A 7,038-nucleotide genomic window follows, 5' to 3' on the forward strand; every position below is an offset into this window, starting at 1 on the left:
AAATAGGTCTTGGGAAAAGCAGAAACAGGCAAACAAGCATGCCAATGTGGCAAGTCGGAAAAACGTCTAAGAATTCTTCGCTGCAAGAAAACTGAAAAACAACTTTAAGCTTAAACTGTAACATATTAACTCATGTGATTGGATAGTATTGACCATAATATGGTAATGATAGTAATTATGATAGGCTATAGGTAATAGTAAAGGTATTAATTGGTTATGTATGAAGATGTTCAGCAAAGAAAAATATATAATGCAATATACCCAAAACTAAAGGGTCTTCAGTCTTGTCTATAGCTGAAACTGACAGCTGTAGGCATGGCTCTGTCACCCACAACCCAAGACTGCTTTAAAATCTTGTATACAATAAACAGCATTTTGAAGAGCCACCTGGAGTCCTGCATCTCTCGTCTCAGGCTCTTACTAATGGCGCCCACATTTTAGTAGGCAAACTCGGACTTTTAGCAGTAAGAGACCTCCTGGTGAACTCAGAAGGAAGAGCCCACAAGGAGGAACAGGCACCTGAAAGGACAGTGACTGGAGGCCGGACAGGTGTTGCTGCAGGACAGTACCTGGATTGGAGCTCAACGTACAGCAAGGAGGACAGCAGGTGAGCACTGGGGAATCAATGGGGCAGAATGTGTCTGCCGATCAGAGACATGTGTGTCAGCATTTAAAATATCTAATTAAATCCAGTCCAAATAAATTACCAAAACAAGAGCTTAAAAAGCTTCTACCATGGACTGAGACCAAGTTCCCAAATGCCGATTCTACGGCTGTGTTTACCGGAGACCTTTGGGACTCTGTGGGGGTCAAATGATACAATGCTATTTCTCACCACAACAAAACAGCAGCAGATTTACTCCCCACTTGCTGTGTGCTTGTAGAAATGTTTTCTGGGAAACTCTCGCTGCAGTGCCCTTTCCCCCCACCATTCCACCTGAACCCCCCCGTGCCGCCTCTCCAGCCAAGAGAGGGGAGGAGGAAGAGGGATAGGAAAACACCAACTGCAGCTGCAGTAAGAGAGGTAGACCAAGCTAAAAGCTACTCTACCTCAGAGGATGAGGGGGATCCCTTAAATCCAACACCAAATCCTTAAATCCATCACCAACAAACCCCGAAAACCAACCAGATTTGTTTCCAAATAATCCCAGGGCTTCCGCTGTGACTGGAGGAGATCTTTTAATCATGTCGCCGCCGCCAGCAGGAAGCACTGAGGGACCCACTAAATCATCCCCCAGATCTCTTATGCCTGCAGCTTGCAATACTTTAGAGAAAATTACTGATGCTCTGCAAAATAGACCAGCACATCTCTATGTTCCAGATAAACCTTTTTTCCTTGCAGTTTTAGGAGAAACACTGAGACTGTATGGCCTCATCTTTCAATGGGACTCCTCTCAAAATGATCCTTTGCTAATAACTGAATGGGTTTGTCTTTCTTACAGGTCACCAAAGACAATTTTTACATCTTTAGAGATGATTTCTCAAATCATCATCAAAGGCAAAGCAAGGCTTCTTTCTACTGCAAGTTGTGAATTTACAATCAACTATTTACCGATAATTAAATCCTATTTTGATTGGGCCATGCAAAAGTCAGATTTGTTGTATGCCTTGTTAGATTTTCCAGGTGTTTGCTCCATTCATTATCCAGCACACGAATTGATCAAAGCTAAATTATGCTACAAAGAGAAACCCCTTATCAGTGAAGAACCTTTAGAATCTCTTCAGTTATGGGCCAGGACAAACACACAAGGCAGTAGTTACATGGCAAAAAAAAAACAAACTACTAAATCCTGGGAACAAGATGTTCAAAAAGTCAAAGGTTCTCCTCAGACTGTTGAATTGGCAGCCGTGGTAAGAGCATTTCAACTCTTTCCAGAGCCTTTTAACTTAGTCACTGATTCAGCATACATTGCTAACATTGTTAGGAGAATTGAAGGATCTGTTTTAAAAGATGTTAGGAACAACAAATTGTCTTTGGCTCACCTGTCTTTATCAAATTTTGTCACACAGAACTAATCCGTATTTTGTTGCCCACATTAGAGCTCACTCTGGTCTCCCAGGGTTTATAGCAGAAGGGAATGCACGAGCTGATGCATTGGCATCAGGAGCATGTAGTGAGGGAGCTGCAGGAGACACTGAAGATTCCACTTTGGTGCTTCCTGCAGCTACCTTGCCTAACATTGTTGAACAATCTCAATTGAGTCATGCCTTTTTTCACCAAAATGCAGAGGCGCTCAGATGAGATTTTCACATTTCCCTAGAGCAACCACAAGCCATTATTAGGGCTTGCCCTGACTGCTAGCTTGTCCAACCTATCCCTTCTACATATGCCACCAACCCAAGAGGGTTGGAAAGTTTTCAAAAATGGCAAACAGATGTCACAAAGTACCCTTCTTTTGGGAAATTTAAAAATATCCATGTCTCTATTGATACATTTTCTAAAGCAGTTTTTGCTTTAGGAGGACACATTTAGGAGGAACAGCTAAACATGTTTGCCAGCATTTTTCACAAGCATTTTTCTCATTAGGTGTCCCTCAAGAAATCAAAACTGATAATGGTCTTTCATATGCTTCACAAGAATTGGCCACATTTTTAAATGACTGGGGTGTTTGCCATACATTTGGTATTCCCTACTCTCCCACAAGCCAGGGAATGGTAGAAAGAACACATCAAACTCTAAAACACATTTTAGATCAACAGAAAGGGGGGGAGCCCAGGATACACCTCAAATGAGATTGAATAAAGCTTTGTATATTTACAACTTTTTGAATAGCTCTGCAGAAGAGCCTGATCCCCCCATTTACAGATATTTCATGAACAAAAAAGCAAAACTGAAAGAGTACCCCCAGTTTTAATTAAAAATCTAGAATCAGGACAAATAGAAGGACCATATGATCTTATAACATGGGGCAAGGGGTTTGCATGAATTTCTACAGATATAGGACTCAAGTGGCTGCCAGCAAAAAACGTGAAACTGCACCACCCATCAAAGCCCATGGATGCTTCCACACCAGCCAGTGACCCTGCGAGTGGAAGCCGAGAAACCAGCACCCAAACATGAATTATGCAGAATCACCCAAAGAAAATTGTCTGCCAGAAACAGTTCAAGAAAATAATGGAGTTTTATTATTATTTGTGTGGGTGAATGCAGCTTTTACCCTTTTGTTTTTATTTTTACAGTGAAGCTTTACCTGTAACTCAACCAAAGACAAATGTTTGGGTTTCTTTAGCCAAGTCCACAGGCTCCGACACCATTTCCTTATCCAACTCAATCCCCTGATAAAACTCTTTCAACTTGTTTGGTTGGAGTGCCTTTCCCAGAAACTTTTGATAATGTCACTTTTGATAAATATTGGCCATATGACAATCATGACATTTCCCCAACTCCCAGCCTGAGACACCAAACTTATATTGGTAATTATGAAGCTGATAAATCTGACATTCAAGAATTAGAATTTTTAGGCTCATTAACTATGGACACTTGTTACTTGTTTCATTTTGTGGGAAAAAATAGCCCTCATCTAAACGTTACTCCTTATCACCCAGTTTATAGTAATGACTTGGTGTCATCAAACTAAGCTTCTTACATACAATGAACCTCACACAAATAATTTTAACAAACTTCCTATTCAATTTCCTAAAGGAATTGTCTTATCTGTGGAGACAGGGCTTGGCAAGGTATTCCCTCAAAATCAGATGGTGCCTCTTGTGCCCTGGGACAACTTACAATAATTGCTCCCAGTGTCAAAAAAGCAATCAAAAAGAAAAACAGAAAAATAACATCTTCCTTGGGGCATCATTATGACAGCAACTGTGATAGTGAGTTTCACCCTTGGAACTCTAGAAAATCAATTGTTACAAGCATTTTTTTGCTTCAGCTGTCCTCAATAGCACTGAAACAGTTAAACAAATTAGGGTGTTGGCTCAGTAAAGAAATAAACTCTGCTATGATTAATGATTTGCTGACAGATGAAGTCAGACATGCCACTTTATGAAATAGAGCTGCCATTGACTTCCTTTTACTAGCACATGGGCATGGCTGGGAAGATTTTCAAGGATTGTGTTGTATGAACTTGTCTGATCATTCTACTTCTATTCATAAACAGCTGCAAAACTTAAGAGATTTAGCTAACCAAAGTTCAGCAGATGAAACAGTCTTGGCTAGACTGTTTGTTTGATGGTTGGAGCTTTGCACCTTGGCTGAAGGAACTTTGTAAAGTAGGCTTGATTGTTTTAGTGGTGATAATTATAATTATAGTAGTGGTGCCCTCTGCACTTCAATGTGTGCAGAGAATGATGAATAAGAAGACAGTTTCTAGCATCTTTGTTGTTCATCAGAATGGGGGAGATGTTGGAAAGGATGAACATTTGACAAGAAAGTTTCACAGGTATGTGTGCTTGGCAGAAAGGTCTCTGAATGTAGAATCTGAGAAAGAAATAGGGATGGAAGCAACTTTTGATATAGAAGAATGATAGATGTGTAAATTGAGGTTTGCTGAGCTGATCTTACTGGACAACTAAGAAAGCAAAGGTTATGACAAGTTGGAAAGAGATTTTATGACTTAGAGCAAAGGATAAGCTGACCACAAACAAAAGGATGTTTTCACCAAGCAGAAAGATACCACAGGCAAACAAGAGATGTCAATGTGGCTAGTATAAAAAAAGGTCTAAGAATTTTCCACTGCAAGAAAAACTGAAAAACAACTTTAAGCTTAAACTGTTACATACTATGTTGAGATTGGATAGTATTGACCATAATATGGTAATGATAGTAGTTATGATAGGCTACAGGTAATAGTAAAAGTACAGATTGGTTCTTATGTTTTAAGATGCTCAGCAAATAAAAGTATATAATGCATTGTAGCCAAAACAAAAGGGTCTTCAGGCTTGTCTATAGCTGGGGCTGACAGCTGTAGACACAGGCTCTGTCACCCAGGACCCTGGACTGTTGTAACATCTTGGATACAATAAACTGCATTTTGAAGAGCCCCCTGAAGTCCCACATCTCTTGTCTCAAGCTCTTACTAGCCACACCTGCTGGAGGGAGGGAAGGAGGGCAAAAAAACTTTACACTGGAAGAAAACCTGCTTGATGATGTTTGAAAACATTCTACCTACATGCAGAGACCAGAGGGGGGAAAAAAGAAAAAGGAAAAGAGCATGTACTGGTTTAAAACTGTAATAAATCCTTACTCTCTGTAGAAGTGCAAAGAGTCATTTAGAAACTGAAGAAAGGCAAATTTGACAGTAATGGTCATAAGTTAAGGACAAGCTGCTGAACCAGATGCCGGATGTGCAAAAGAATTTCAGAACTATTGCAATGCACAGTGCGTGTTCGGGTCAGAATACGGTGTTCATGGTGATATTACCTTATTTCTGATTAGACCTTCCTCTTGCCCGTATTGTGCCATCATATGAGGAATCCTGCAAATTGCATCCATCTTTCTCTTGCTATCTTAGGACTTATGTCCTGTCTGTCTCTGAGACTGGGTGATCATGGAAGCAGAATTTAAATTGCCAACGGAGTCTCATTTGACTCCACGAGAGGGAGAAGTCCTCTGCCTGGTGCTCTCAGGAAAAAGAGCTTGCTCTTTTCAGATCTTCTGCTCAGAGCAGCAGAACCAGAGCCATGTGCATATTCCTGCCCCCAGCAAAAGTCCCGAGATTACAGGCTTAACTCCAATGTAAAGTGTCACCTACATATTCTGACTAATATGTATCTATAACAACCTGCAGCAAGTCCAATGAAGATGAGGTTAAAGTTCAAACATTCCTCTTTCTTTACAGGATTGCCTTGGTGTCTGTAGCAGCAGACAGATTTTTTTCATTCTGGCTGTTTCCAATATGTAACAGCATGAATGAAAAGGATCAGAATTTCTACATTAACTTTTCAGAATTTTTACATTAAACATAAATAATAAATGAACTAATCATAGCTAATAGATAATAAATTAGCTATTTTATGGAAATGAAAAAAATTGTTCTGCTTGAATGTCTGAGTAGTTTTCCATCCTTATACTCCCATTTTTTCTTCTCTATCCTTTTGTCAGATAAAATTTGTGAAATATCCAAGTCTCTCTGCTATTTGGTAGTGAAGAAATATTTATAAAGTCACTGTTTGGAAAATACAATGTTGGTATCAGATGCCAGTTGACCTGCTGCCAATATGATGTCAGTACATGGGCAGCTATTGCCTTTGTTCTATATTTGTTGTTTTTCTGTATCACTCTGTTGAATTCACTTCCACTTTAACTGCCTTCTAGAGCAATCCCCTTGCTCTGCTCACTTAGTGGAATACCAAGCCATCCTCACCTTCCATCTCAGCTTATGATATTCATCTGCTGCCAGTAATTCTCTTGATACATGAAGGTACTCTCAATCATCTCCTCCTAGTAATAGCTGCAAGTAAGCAATAGACACAAAGTGGGCAAGATATCTGTAAGAGGTAGGCAGCAAAAGGTAGCAAAAGGGGAAGGGGTATGCAGATTTCATATTCTTTTCTTCATTTTGCTTACTTTACTCCCAGGCAGAGTATCTGCATTAGTTGTACTGCTTGCTACAAATCCAGATGGTAAAGAGATGGAAGGAGTATGGGGATGCTTGTCAGTTTTGTATGGGCAAGGTCAGGAAGGTCAAGATGCAGCTGAAGCAGAATTTAGCAAGGGATGCAAAGGGAAATGAAAGGGTTTCTGCAGGTGTGTCTGCCAGAGAAAGAAGCTCAAAGAAAGCCCCATCCTGGAAACATTCAAGAGCAGCTTGCAGGGGCTCTGAGCAACCTGATCCAGTTGAAGATATCCCTGACAATGGCAAGGTGGAAGGATCCTTAAAAGGTCCTTTCCAACCCAAATTATTTTATGATTCTATGAGTCTGAGTCTATGATTCTTCATTATGGCTGAATTGCTGAGTGGAGCAGAGGGAGCTCCTGCACTGTAATTTTTTTTGTCCTGTTGATGTCCATGGCAATAAATTATTAAGTTCCTGGTTAGAGAAAGGATGGGGACTGACAGCTCAGCCTCCTGTGTGGCTGGGAAGATGTAT

The sequence above is a fragment of the Melozone crissalis genome, unplaced genomic scaffold (genome assembly GCF_028551555.1).
Source record: "Melozone crissalis strain CALT ecotype California unplaced genomic scaffold, PUWL_Pcris_2 ptg000002l_1, whole genome shotgun sequence".
In the NCBI taxonomy this organism is placed as follows: domain Eukaryota; kingdom Metazoa; phylum Chordata; class Aves; order Passeriformes; family Passerellidae; genus Melozone; species Melozone crissalis.